This window comes from Pan troglodytes, chromosome 8, assembly GCF_028858775.2.
Source record: "Pan troglodytes isolate AG18354 chromosome 8, NHGRI_mPanTro3-v2.0_pri, whole genome shotgun sequence".
NCBI classification, from domain to species: Eukaryota; Metazoa; Chordata; class Mammalia; order Primates; family Hominidae; genus Pan; species Pan troglodytes.
In genome coordinates, this window is record NC_072406.2 from 42,313,549 (window position 1) to 42,326,588 (window position 13,040).

Genomic DNA, 13,040 nt, shown 5'->3' on the forward strand with positions numbered 1-13,040 from the left:
GAAACAAAGCTCCCTTCTTCATTGTAGGGAGTTCTGGTTTCTGTGGCCCTGAAACTGCTGCTCATTCAAAAATAAGACTCCCTCATCTTCAGGGCCATCCTCAGAAACAGGACACATGCAGAAGGGTGAGGTTAGGAACTAGGAGCACCTGAGGGGCCGAATCCCCTTAAGAGTACCCCAGAAGGACCGTCTATGCATGCCCACCCACAAGCCTAGACACCATTTATCTATCTACACGCACGCAAGAGACGCAGAGAGATAGGGCAACTGAGATTCACTGTTTGATATTGAAATTCTCATAAAAGTTCTCAGTTGCATTTTCTGTATTTTGTATTCTGCATTTTCCAAGTTTTTCCTGACATATTTTGCTATTAAAGAAAAACATCACCAGGCACGGTGGCTCACGTGTGTAATCCCAGCACTTTGGGAGGCCAAAGTGGGTGGATCACTTGAAGTCAGAAGTTTGTGACCAGCCTGACCAACATGGAGAAACCCCGTCTCTACTAAAAATACAAAAATTAGCCAGGCGTGGTGGTGCGTGCCTGTAATGCCAGCTACTCGGGAGGCTGAGGTGGGAGGTGGAGGTTACAGTGAGCCGAGATCATGCCGCTGTACTCCAGCCTGGGTGACAGACCAAGACTCTGTCAAGAAAGGGAAGGGGAAGGGGGAGGGAACGTTTTTTTTCCGGAGTAAAAAATAAGACCCCTGGCCAGGCACAGTGGCTCACGCTTGTAATCTCAACAATCTGGGAAGCCAAGGTAGGAGGACTGTTTAAGGCCAGGAGTTCAAGGCAAGTCTGGGCAACATAGCAAGACCCTGTCTCTACAGCATTTTTTTTGTTTTGTTTTAGTTGCAGCTTTTATGCCTAAATCCTGCTGGAAATTCTAATGGGTCCAAATAGATAAAATTGTAGCTCTTACCCCTGACATCAAGAGAGTTCCCCATGTTATTCCACTTCTGCTTAAATCAAGCTTGTCAAACCCATGGCCTATGAGCTGCATGTGGCCCAGGATGGCTTTGAATGTGGCCCAACACAAATTTGTAAACTTTATTAGAGCATTATGAGATTTTTTTGTGTGATTTCTCTTTTAAGCTCATCAGCTATGGTTAGTGTATTTTATGTGTGGCCCAAGACAATTCTTCTTCCAATGTGGCCCAGGGAAGCCAAAAGATGGGACACCCCTGATTTAAATTAAATCTATCCAATTCAAAAAGCCATGCTTACAACCCCATGACAAAGTTGTTTTCAACCTTAGACGTGCAGATTTTATTCGTATGGCTAGGAACTTGGTGACCCTCTGATGGAAGTCTGGTGACATGGCAGTGAGCTGAGCGTCTCAGACCCCAAAGCGATATTCCCAGGATGCCTTCTGCTCCGCACAGGGATGGCACCCCCTCCTGGCTCCCAGGGCGGGGTGGTTCTGTGGCACCTGCTGGGTTTTCTCTTGCCCATTATCAATCCACATGCCTCTGTTCTGCTGGGGCAGAGCTGGTTGGAGCTGTCTTGTTCTAAATTTAGGTGAAGGTAGTAGGCTCATGTTGAATGCAATTTGACCTGGAAAATGCCTTCAATTGATGTTTGTTGGAGAATTGGTTATGCCAACAAGTAAGTTTCCCACTTAGAAGAAAGTCTCCACTGACGAGACTGATGGATACTGTGACAGCGCCTAAATAACCCTTCAATATGCTCTTACTGCCAACTCCCCAGGCCTCAACTGATGGCTCCTTTCCTGCCCACCGGCTTGCCTTGCATGCAGAGGCTTTAAGAACGCCTAACTGCTACTTGCCTAAATAAATAAATAAACATGTTATATATTTCTAAACATACATGTCATCCTGGGACAATTTAACAGGCATTATAAACCCTGAGGAAAAAAACCTTTTGAACCCCATCTAAGAATTGAAAAGTAATTTTATAAGATAGCTGAAGAAAATTTGAAAAATGTAGAATCCATTAAGCTGCACTAAATCAATAATCTGTGCTTACAGAAGGCCATAAATATGCATTTTTCATTATTATTGTCCTGTTAGTCATCTGCCTTGCAGCCCCATTCTTAGCCAAATTTCTGCTTCATTAAAACCAATGGCACCTATTTATGAGCTAAGTTAGCATGAACCTGGCACCAGCCATTCAAAGACTGGGGAAAATATTTTTTTTAAACCAACTCCAAAAATAAGTGTTTTAAAATTTAAGGTAAAAAGACATTGGCTGTCCTAACATTAGACTCATCTATCTTTTTGCAAAACTCACAAGATTTCTAAGCATGCAATCCTACTCTTCCCCTTCCCCCATGTTTGATTTATTTCTATAAAGAATAATTTAGGATGAAAAGAATACATTTTCCCAGATAATTTTCCATAATTAAAGCCTTCAGAAATTCAAGAGGAAATGAATACTTCTATGCCTGAGTTATCTTTATTTAACAAAAGCATATTTTAGAAAAACCCACACTCATATTCCCCTTTATAGTTTCTAAGACACTTGGAAGTAGATTTTCATTTACTCCTCATGGCCACATTATCTGCTGGTTACCAGATACACTGAGCAGACCATTGGGTATTAGGGGATAGTGACTGGCTTATGTGGGTATGTTCTTTCTGTGGGGACTCAGCTCTGCCTAATTCTTGGGACACCTCCCACTCCCCCAGCATCTGGCTCTTTGAATCCCAACTTGTTCCCTGTTGTTCCTCGATGCTTTCCGGTCTGGTCTGGTCTGTGATTTTCCCTTGATGCCTTTTATACCCAGTATATCATTTCCTCTCAGGTGTCCTTGCTCTTGGTTTTTCCCATACATGGAGGTTGTGCCACTCCCCTGCAGCCTATTCAAGCCTGGCCCAGCCAACACAAGCTCCCAGCTCCTCTAACCCCTAAAGCTCTTGCCTCTGAACACATGGCTGGTGTGTGCTGTAGGATTAGGTGACTGGGGATTAGTGTCCTCATCCAGCCTGTAAGCTCTTTGAGGCCTGGACCATGCCCTTCACTGCTATATTTCCACAATCCCTGCTGCAGTGCTAAACACATAATAGTTAACATTCAAAAATATTCGATGTTGGCCAGCACTGCAGGAGGCCAAGACGGGAGGATCACTTGAGACCAGCCTGGGCAACACAGTGAGACCCCATCTCTACAAAAAGTACAAAGATAAGCTGCGTGTGGTGGTGCACACCTGTAGTTCCAGCTACTCAGGAGGTTGAGGTGGGAAGATCGCTTGAGCCCAGGAGTTTGAGGCTTCAGTGAACTATGAACTAGCCACTGCACTCCAGCCTGGATGACCGAGTGAGGCCCTGTCTCTTAAAAAAATTAATTAAAAAATTTGATGTTGGTTTTTTGTATCACTGGACACATGTGGAATCACAGAAAGTTTACAAATAAGACCTTGCATCTAGAACATTTTTGTTTTCAAATCAAGTTCATGTTTATTATTTCATACGCTCCTCACAACAATCTTGGGATATAGGGGAATGTAACCTTCATTCCACACACGTCCCTGAGATACGGAAGGGGTAACTATCGCCCAGGGGCCACAGCGCAACAGCAGAGAATCCAAGAGGCCCCTGCTGCCCTGCGGGGATCTTCAGAGCTCAGTGACAGAACGTGTCCTAGTTCCTTTACGAACAGGGAGTGCCTGAGCCCTTCACCTGTGTTCCACACAGCCACTTCCTTGAGTGTCTCAAATATGGCACAAACCCTAAGCCAGCCCCTGAAAGATCTGCAGGAACAATTTAGTCTCTTCAAGGTGAATTTAAAAAAATAAAGCCTTCATCAAGAGACCCAGGAAGATTTCCTCTGTGTCTCCAAAATAGAAGGAAAATGCTCTGGATGTCTAAAACTGGAACTGTCAGTAAACAGGAACTACTCTTTCCAACTAGAAATACACTATATTTTTTTGATTTAAAAAATTTAGGCCGGGCGCGGTGGCTCACGCCTGTAATCCCAGCACTTTGGTAGGCCAAGGTGGGCAGATCACCTGAAGTCAGGAGTTCGAGACCATCCTGCCCAACATGGTGAAACCCCATCTCTACTAAAAATACAAAAAAATTAGACAGGCATGGTGGTGAGTGCCTGTAATCTTAGCTACTCTGGAGGCTGAGGCATGCAAATTGCTTGAACCCTGAGGCGGAGGTTGCAGGGAGCCGAGATTGCATCACTGCACTCCAGCCTGGGCAAAAGATTGAGACTCCATCTCAAAAATAAATAAAAAAATAAAAATAAATAAATAAATACCATAAAAATAAAAAGTTTAAGGGCTCGGGTGCAGTGGCTCATGCCTGTAATCCTAACACTTTGCCGAGGTGGGAGGATCCCTTGAGCCCAGGAGTTTGAGACCAGCATGGGCAACAGAGTGAGATCCCATCTCTACAAAAAATAAAACAGATTAGCCGGGTGTGGTGGCCTGTGCCTGTGGTCCCAGCTACTTGGGAGGCTGAGGTGGGAGGATCACTTGAGCCTTGAAGGTCAAGGCTGCAGTGAGCTCTGACCGTACCACTGCACTCCAGTCTGGGCAACAGAGTGAAACACTGTCTCAAAAAAAAAAAAAAAAGTTTAAAGCATGAAAATGTCTTCCAACATAGGCCAAATAGCCCCACTCCAGCCCTGCTCAGCCCCCTGGTGATGCTTCTCCAGGTTGCCAGGTTTCCTCTGCAGTGCTTCTGCCTTCAAGGGTCCGACTGCTTGAGGACAGACATGGCCATCCCCCAGCGCTCGGGCTGCAAGCAGTTCTTTACACACGATGTCAGGGGAAGGAAATTCACACATCCAGCTTGCAGAGGAGTCATGGCCAGGGAGAGCTTAGGATCTGGATCTGGGAGGAACTCTGGGCACAGTAGAAGCTTCTGGAACAAAATGGGGCTCCTTGAGGGCAGGCAGGCAGCTTCACAGCACTCTGCCTTGAGCAGGTAATTCTTTCCCTCATTTTTCTCCCTTCTCTCATCTGATTCCACAAGTGCAGGGAAATAGAACAGGGGACACTCAGAAACTGTTCCGATTCACAGATTCAGCAATCACGTTGGTTTAAACTGATCCTCCAGCAACAGCAGAAAGAGAAGAGGAAGCCCAAGGTCAGAAGCTAATGAACAGAGTCTTGCTGGAGAGCAGGAGAGAGAAGAGAAGCAACGAATCTTTCTTTATACCAGGCTGCAGTTTGCACAGTTTTTACCACTGGGGCCTCCTCACTGATGTAACCCAAAAGAAACGCTGTGTTTTGAATGGAGACATTGTTTTACTCACCTTATTGGTTAGGCTCTGTTCATAACAATAATCTACATTCTTTGTAGAATAGATAGAAAATAATTTCCAAAACCGAAAAAAATCCATAACTGCTATTAATATATTTTGATGTTTTTTCTTCCAGGTTTTTTTTTCTTTTTCTTTTTCCTTTTCCTTTTTTTTTTTTTCTTTTTTTTTTAGAGGCAATGTCTTACTCTGTCACCAGGCTAGGCTAGAGTGCAGTGGCACGATCTTGGCTCACTGCAGCCTCAAACTTTCAGGCTCAAGTGAGCCTCCCTCCTCAGCCTCCCACGTAGCTGGGACTACAGGCGTGAGCCACCACTCACAGCTAATTTTTTAATTTTTTTGTAAATACAGGGTCTTGCTATGTTGCCCAGGCTGTTCTTGAAGTGCTGGGCTCAAGCGATCCTCCCACCTCAGCCTTCCAAATTGCTGGGGTTAAAGGTATGAGCCTCTTCCAGGTTTTTTACAGATTTTTAATAAAGTTGGAATTACAGGATACCTAATTTTATAGCTATTTTTAAATTAATACGACACAAGATTTTCCCCACATTAATATTTTCTAACACATGACACATAGAAACAGCATAACAGTTACTTACGCTGACCTGTGATTCACTTCCTCTCTCCCCTATGGTTGGATATTGAGGTTGTCCAGTACCATTTTCAGGCCTGGAGCTCTAGGCCAAGTTTTGCAAAGAGCCCTTCCTCTTCTCACTGTTTATTCTCCTCTGAACCTCACCAGAAGTCCTCAGCACATGTTCTTCATGGAGGTCATCTTTCCCTGGACTGCTTGGCTACTTTAGAAGTCAAATCAAGACTAGAAGTATGAAAGCCAATCACAATTTCCCAACAATTAGGATCCATCATTCACCATTTGGTTGGTACGTAGAGAAAACATTTTAAGTCAGTACTGTGCTGAAAAATCCTAAACATGCCATTACCTTAGCTCCAGGTCTTCTGTCCCTGGTGATGGAGCAAAGCCAATAGCTGTGCAAACAGAGTGGGGAGTAGACAGGGCGCCCTTGAGAGACTGCCAGAGCTAAGCCCAACTCCTCTGTGACTGGCGGTGTGAGCACAGACAAGACACTGAACCTCTCTGTTTCACTTCCTGTAAAATGGGAATAACAATATTTGCCATGCACAGCCATGGTAAGGACTAGCAACCGTATTAGAAGCATGTTAATCACCTGGCACAAACCAGGCTTGTAATAAACATTAGTGATTAATTTACCTGGGGATGGTGGCACACACCTGTAGTCCCAGCTACTTGGGAGTCTGAGGTGGGAGGAGCGATTGAGCCTGGAAGTTCAAGGTTACAGTGAGCTATAATGACACCACCGCACTCCAGACTGGGAAACAGAGTGAGACCCTGTCTCTTTAAAAAAAAAAAAAAAAAAAGTGATTACTGTCCTATTTCTGCATTTTTCTTTGTCTATAATTTTGTAATAGGTGATTTCTAACAGGACCTGCAGACACTTTGACAGGATAAACTACATTTTAATGTGAAATAAAGGCATGTTCAAAAAGCAAAGGTGCAGATAGTGGCTGAATGAGACCACCTGAAACTGAGGCTGTTTATTTTCACAGGTCCCTGCTGCTAAGAATTCCAAACTACAAGGGAAAAAGTTAAACTCAGCTAGATTTCCCTGCCTGCTCAAGACCACACCCCCAGTGGCAACATAATTCTTGGTGAGGATGAAAAAACTAAATCTATACTTGCCTTGAGAAAGCATTCATGCAAAATAAAGCCCAGATTCATAAGTAATCTGACTTCAGCATCACTTTTCAAAACAGTATCCTGTTACCAGCTAAAGCAAACAGAGTGGTTTCAACCCCAGGAACTGACAGGCAGTGCAAAAGGGCAGATTGGAAGAGATTAAATATTTGTGCAAAAGCCCGTACCCCCCTTCACAAAGGGCTGCCTCTGTCTGGCATAAAAGGGAAGGGATGCGGGAACTGAGAAGAGGGCCTTATCTTTCCAGAGGAAGGACTGTTTGGGGCCGGAGGAGGTGGAGAAGGGGAGAGAAAATAGCGGAGAAGGGGAGAGATAATAGCAGAGGAGGGGAGACATCAGATGGGTGTGTGTCCCCGGGTCGCTGTCGAGCCGGGCCAGGCTGCTGTCATCGGCTGAGGCTGCACTTCTGACCCCTGCGGTGAAGCCAAGCCGCGCGGGCTCAGGGGCAGACGGAAACAGGATGACTCGAGCTTTGAAGCTGCCAGCCTGTGATGGCAGAGAGGCCAGAAAGAAGCCCGCTCCAGAACCCACTCTTTCAGCAGCAGCACCACATTAATTTGCAGGGGGGTGGGAAGGACAGAGGAGGGGAGGGGCGGAGAGGGGAGGGCAGGAGAGGTCGGGCTGGGACCGAGGCCAGGGAAGCGGGTCATGTGCACAAGGCAGCCCAAAGGCCTGCCAGGGGGTGCCCAAGAAGGACTTTAGAGAAGGGAGATTTTGAAAAATTATTTTTTAAAAAAATTGTAGTTTTCGACTCTGCTGACAGTCGATCGAAGCTAGTTTCTGCTTCTGAGACATTTTAGTGGCTGCCAGGAACTTAGAATTTAGAAGAGAAAAAAGAAGAGGAAAGGAAAAAATCTACAATGGAGCAGTCTGCGCGGGCGGTGGGGAGATTGCTGGTAAGATGAGAGTCTTTGAGGAATTGGGATTTTTCTGTGGACTTTGGAGCTCCTCGGGGCCCACCATGAAGACCAACATGGGGCCGGCAGCGCAGGGAAAAACACCCTTGGGAGGCCCTTTGAACACAGCTCACGTTACCACATTTGAGGAGAGAAAACGGGAGGGACGGTCCCTTGTGCCAGTCGAGGGACAGGGCTGGAACTGTGGTTCCAAACCCTGGCTGCACAATGCGATCATCAGGACACTTCAAAAAATGCAGATGCCAGGCCTGGCTCACTTCAGTTAAATCAGGCTCCCTGAAGGCAGGGTCCTGATGCAGATATTTTATAACTCCCCCGTTAATTCTAATGCTCAACCAAGGTTATGAACCCTGAGTAAGAGACTTAACGGGACCCTGCTGAGCACAGGCTTCCCCTGGGCTACAGTGCCCCCTCTCCGTCACGGCACTGGGAGAAGAACATCAAGGTCACCCACCTTCTGGCTACCGTGAAGACTCAGGAAGTCGTTCCTCTCCGATAGCTGAGAGTCAATACAGGGACCTCAAGAGTGGAGCCTCATCATCAGAGTAACCTGGGGACAACAGAGGCCAGAACACACACAACACTCAGCAAGTATTCAAAGGCCAGGCACGGAGGCTCATGCTTGTAATCCTAACACTTTGGGAAGCCGAGGTGGGAGGATTTCTTGAGGACAGGAGTTTGAGACCAGCCTGGGCAACATGACGAGACCCCCCTCTCTACAAAAAGAATTAAAAGAATTAGCCAGGTATGGTGACTCACACCTGTAGTCCCAGCTATTGAGGAGGCTCAGACAAGAGGATCTTCTGAGCCCAGAGTTCAAGGCTGCAGTGAGCCATGATAGAGCAAGAACCTGTCTCAAAAAAAAAAAAAAAAAAAAGCCCACCAAAACCAATTTAAAAAACCCCCAAATATGTGAGTAACTGTGCCAGGCACTATGCTATGCAAATGGTGAGCATAGCCAATTGGTTGATTCTGCAGCTCTGGGTTTTCTCTGTAGGCAGGGGCAGGAGAACCAGCTATACCCTGAGGTCTACAAGTCCAGAGAGGGCAAAAGCACAATTTCCAAAAAGCTAAATCCAAGACTCTTCACGCAAATATAAAATGAACACATGTCAAACACTTTATCCCACTCACTAATTAATGAGGAATCAGTAAGATCTTAATACCAGTTCAGAGAGATCTGAGGAGCTAGGCATTTATGGGCAATTAACAAAAGGAATGTTAGGGTACGATTACTGGCTAGGTAACATCTTACAGGGAAATAAACTATAAACTATGGAGTTGTTTTTGTTTTTCCTGCCAGATAGAAATTATTTTCATCTCTACCAAAGAAAAATCTAAAACTTAACACATAACTTCCCTAAGTCTAGGAATTTTAAACAATAGTTAAGAGTGTGTTGAACAAAGTGCTTTTGCCCCTGTATGACACTGTAAGGACGTGATGCCTACAGATTTGCCTTGAGGTCTCACTCTGCTGCCCAGGCTGGAGTGCAGTGGCACAATCATAGCTCACTGCACCCTCGAATTCCTGGGCTCCAACAATCTTCCCACCTCAGCCTCCTGAGTAGCTGGGACTACAGGCACAAACCACCATGGCCAGCTAATTTTTCTATTTTTTGTAGTAATAGAACCTCACTATGTTGCCCAGGCTGGTCTCGAACTCCTGGGTTCCAGTGATCCTCCCTCCTCGGCCTCCCAAAGAGCTGGGATTACAAGTGTGAGCCACTGCACCCAGCCAGTCATTTTTCTTGATAGCAAGAGACAGATGACGAGACCACAGAAATATGAAGAAATATGAAGGTGATATTGCACAAGAAAACTCAAAATCTATGCAATTACAAACCAATAAAGTATAGGTGCTGTCTGATTATACTGAGCCACGCTAAGGGGTCACCCACACATCAGCTGTGGCCCTGTCCCCTCAACATCCTGGGCAGAATGACTCAACCTTTTATAAGGGAAGCCCAAGGTCTTCTGCAAGATTCCTGAGACCTAAAAAGCTTACATTTTCATGCTTTTCTCCAGCTCTGAGCCTCTGCTTCTGCTGAATTCGTTCATTTAAAAATCCTCTCCTCTCCTTGCTATTGTGTCACTGACAGGAAAGGGGTCCCTTTTCTTCATTTGGACAATACAGAAATAAAATTAAACCTTCCACAGAAGATATTTATATGGACTTTCCTTAGAAGGTTTAGGAAGACAGAAAGATCTAGATTTCCAATGCAAAAAACTCAGACATGAGAAATTCCTGTTCCCCAAGTGTTGCTTCTCCTCCTGCTCCCCTTCCGGGGTTTTTCCTCTTCTTTTTTCTCTCTGACCAAACACCTGTTTTCTTTTATTCTGTTTTTTGTTTGTTTGTTTGTTTTTATCATCTTGGCTCCTAATTATTCAGGTGCTCAAAGTTTTATCTTCTCTTTAAGCAGTTGATGAAAAAGTGCTCTTAAAAAGAAGTTCGATCCCGCCTGTAAGAAAAATTTTGGTGCCAGCAGATAAGAAAGCAAAATTTCCCCCCACATTTATAGTAAAACATATATGTAATAGAGCCCTCCTCACACCCCCACTTCCCCCACACCCCTGCTTACTCTGTCCCAGCCCCGCACACCTGGGATCTAACCTGTTCCCCACACGCCCAGAATCTAACCTGTTTCTGGCACAGCCAGCAGCTTCTTGTTCCTCTCACAGGTCCCCGCTCAGTGGCCACAGTCTCAAGGCGAGAACCGTGGGAAACTCTCCTAGGTGTGAAATGAAAGAAGCACCAAAACACTCAATCATCAGGATCAACAAGGTTTTAATGCATGATCTATTTGCAATATGCGATGCATTAAACTAATGCAAAAACTCCATGACGAACAAAAAGTCAACATTTCAAAGACAGGACCAATATTACTGATTTTTTTTTTCTTTTTCTTTTGCCCCAGGTTTGAATGTGGCTCTTCACAGCACTATGAGTGATTTTCATTTCATTTTGAAATTTTTTTCTTTTTTTTTTTTTTGAGATGGAGTTTCACTCTTGTTGCCCAGGCTGGGGTGCAATGGCATGATCTTGGCTCATCGCAACCTCTGCCTCCTGAGTTCAAGCCATTCTCCTGCCTCAGCCTCCCCAGTAGCTAGGATTACAGATGGCTGCCACCACACTGGGCTAATTTTTGTATTTTTTTTTAATTTTTATTTTTAGTAGAGACAAGGTTTCACCATGTTGGTGGGCTGGTCTCAAACTCCTGACCTTAGACGATTCGTCAGCTTTGGCTTTCCAAAGTGCTGGGATTACAGGCATGAGCTGCCGTGCCTGGCCTATTTTGAAATTTTGATATTTTCTTCATCATGGGGTTTTTGCATTAATTTTGATTTTTAAAAAATAATGCCTTCAAATGTTATTTATCTTGACTCCTGAGTTTTTGGACACCCCCTTAAACTGTGTGCTAAGGCTTCACCCTCATCCCAGCCCTGGAAGTATTCTAATCAGGGTGGAAAATAATGCTACTTGTCCTTTCTGAGCAATAAGTAAGGGAGGGAAGGAAAGGAAGGAAGGAAGGGAGGGAGGGAGGGAGGGGAAGAGAAAGAAAGAGGAGAGGGAGGGAGGGAGGGAGGGGAAGAGAAAGAAGGAAAGAGAGGGAGGGAGGGAGGGAAAGAAAGAGAGAGAGAGAAAAAGGAGGGAGGGAAAAGGAAAAAAGGAAGGAAAGAGAGAAAGGAAAAGAGAAAAGAAAGATCTTTCTGAGAGATAAAAGGTAGAGAAGTGGAGTGGGGCTTGTCACACTGACTTAGCCAGAAACAGCAGACAGTAAGCAGTATTCCTAGCAGAACAAGCTGGCAGGAGACTCTGTCAGGCCCCAGTCTCATCTAAAAATAGTGAGTTGTGATGGTTCTCACCCCTGGCGGCACAGGAGAATCGTCCAGGGAAGTCTTTAAAAATACTAATGCCCCGGGCCTCCCCACAGACTAAAAAGTCAAAACCTCTGAGCATGTGGCCATCAGGCCACTGTCATTTGCCACCAAGGTCATGAACCCCAGCCTCCTTCCAGTTCCAATATTCTGCACTGTCTCTGTTTGCTCTGCGGCTGCTCTTGGAGGGATCAGTAAGGTCGCTTTTGTAAACTCCTTAAAGAAACCTTTGAGAACCTGAAAACAACAATAACAATACACTCCCCTCTTTGGCAAAATGCTCATTTGGCACACACACAATTCAGTTTCAGGAATCCCACAGCCCCCTCCTCACTCTCAGGAAGCCACCAATTGGTTCTAAATTAAAAATTCCTCATCTATTTTAAACAGCATCCAAAAAATCTTGATTCTTCATGTGTGACCCCATGCTAAGTGCTGCATGAAGGAGTTTATCTGGACCCGTTTCTCTCTCTGGAAGTTAAGACACAGCTGGCGGGGTGGACTGCGGTTCCTGCTGCCACCTCTTGAACTTCCTTCCACAGTTTTCAGAGCACACGCCTCAGTCTAAGGTTCCTGCTCCAGACTGCGGTCAGACTCACCTGAGAGCTTTAGAAAAATATTCCTGCCTGGGACCCACCTTCAGAGACCCTTATTTACTTAATCTGCAATGGAAATGGGCATTTTTTATCATTTATTTATTTATTGAGACAGGGTCTTGCTCTGTCACCCAGGCTGGAGGGCAGTGATGCGATCATAGCTCACTGCAGCCTTGAACTCCAGGACTTAAGCCATCCTCCTGAGTAGACAGGACTACAGGCATGCCACTGTATCTGGCTAATTTTTAAAAATTTTTTAAAGGTATGGGGACTCACATTGTTGCCCAGGCTGGTCTTGAACTCCTAGGCTCAATCGATCCTCCCACCTCAGCCACCCAAAGTGCTGGGATTACAGATATGAGCCACTGCACGTGGCTGACATTAGCATAATTTAAAGCCACACTGTGCCTCTCATGGGCAGGCAGGGTGAGAGCCCCTGTCAGTCATGCGGTGGGAGACACAGAGGGCTGCTCCGGGACAAGGGCCTGCTGCACAGGTAAGCTGGCTTGAGGGGGCTTGCTGATCTAATCACTCCCAGCTGTAGGCCCAGCTAAATGGGTGGTTTTATAACCTACTTAAAGTTTAATAATCCAAAATATAGAGTGCTTTTAGCACAGTGTAACAAGAAGAGAACTGGCCAGGGAATGAGAAACCGAGGGTTCAGGTCCTGGCCATGCTAACGATTT

General features: G+C 45.4%; 1 long non-coding RNA gene across 4 annotated transcripts; it reads right to left on the reverse strand.

Annotated features, from left to right (window-relative positions):
• Positions 1-546: 546 nt before the first annotated feature.
• On the reverse strand, positions 547-11,788 carry LOC104008133 (uncharacterized). 4 transcript variants are annotated; one of them, XR_008537754.2, is made up of 7 exons: positions 11,747-11,788; positions 10,521-10,611; positions 9,888-10,341; positions 8,337-8,432; positions 6,462-6,605; positions 6,172-6,338; positions 547-1,555 (listed from the first exon to the last, which is right to left on the reverse strand). It is a non-coding gene; the product is annotated as an uncharacterized LOC104008133 (long non-coding RNA). The 4 variants fall into 4 exon arrangements; XR_010146598.1 differs by having other exon boundaries at positions 6,482-6,605; positions 9,519-10,341; XR_010146596.1 differs by having other exon boundaries at positions 9,519-10,341.
• Between the last annotated feature and the right edge of the window lie 1,252 nt (positions 11,789-13,040).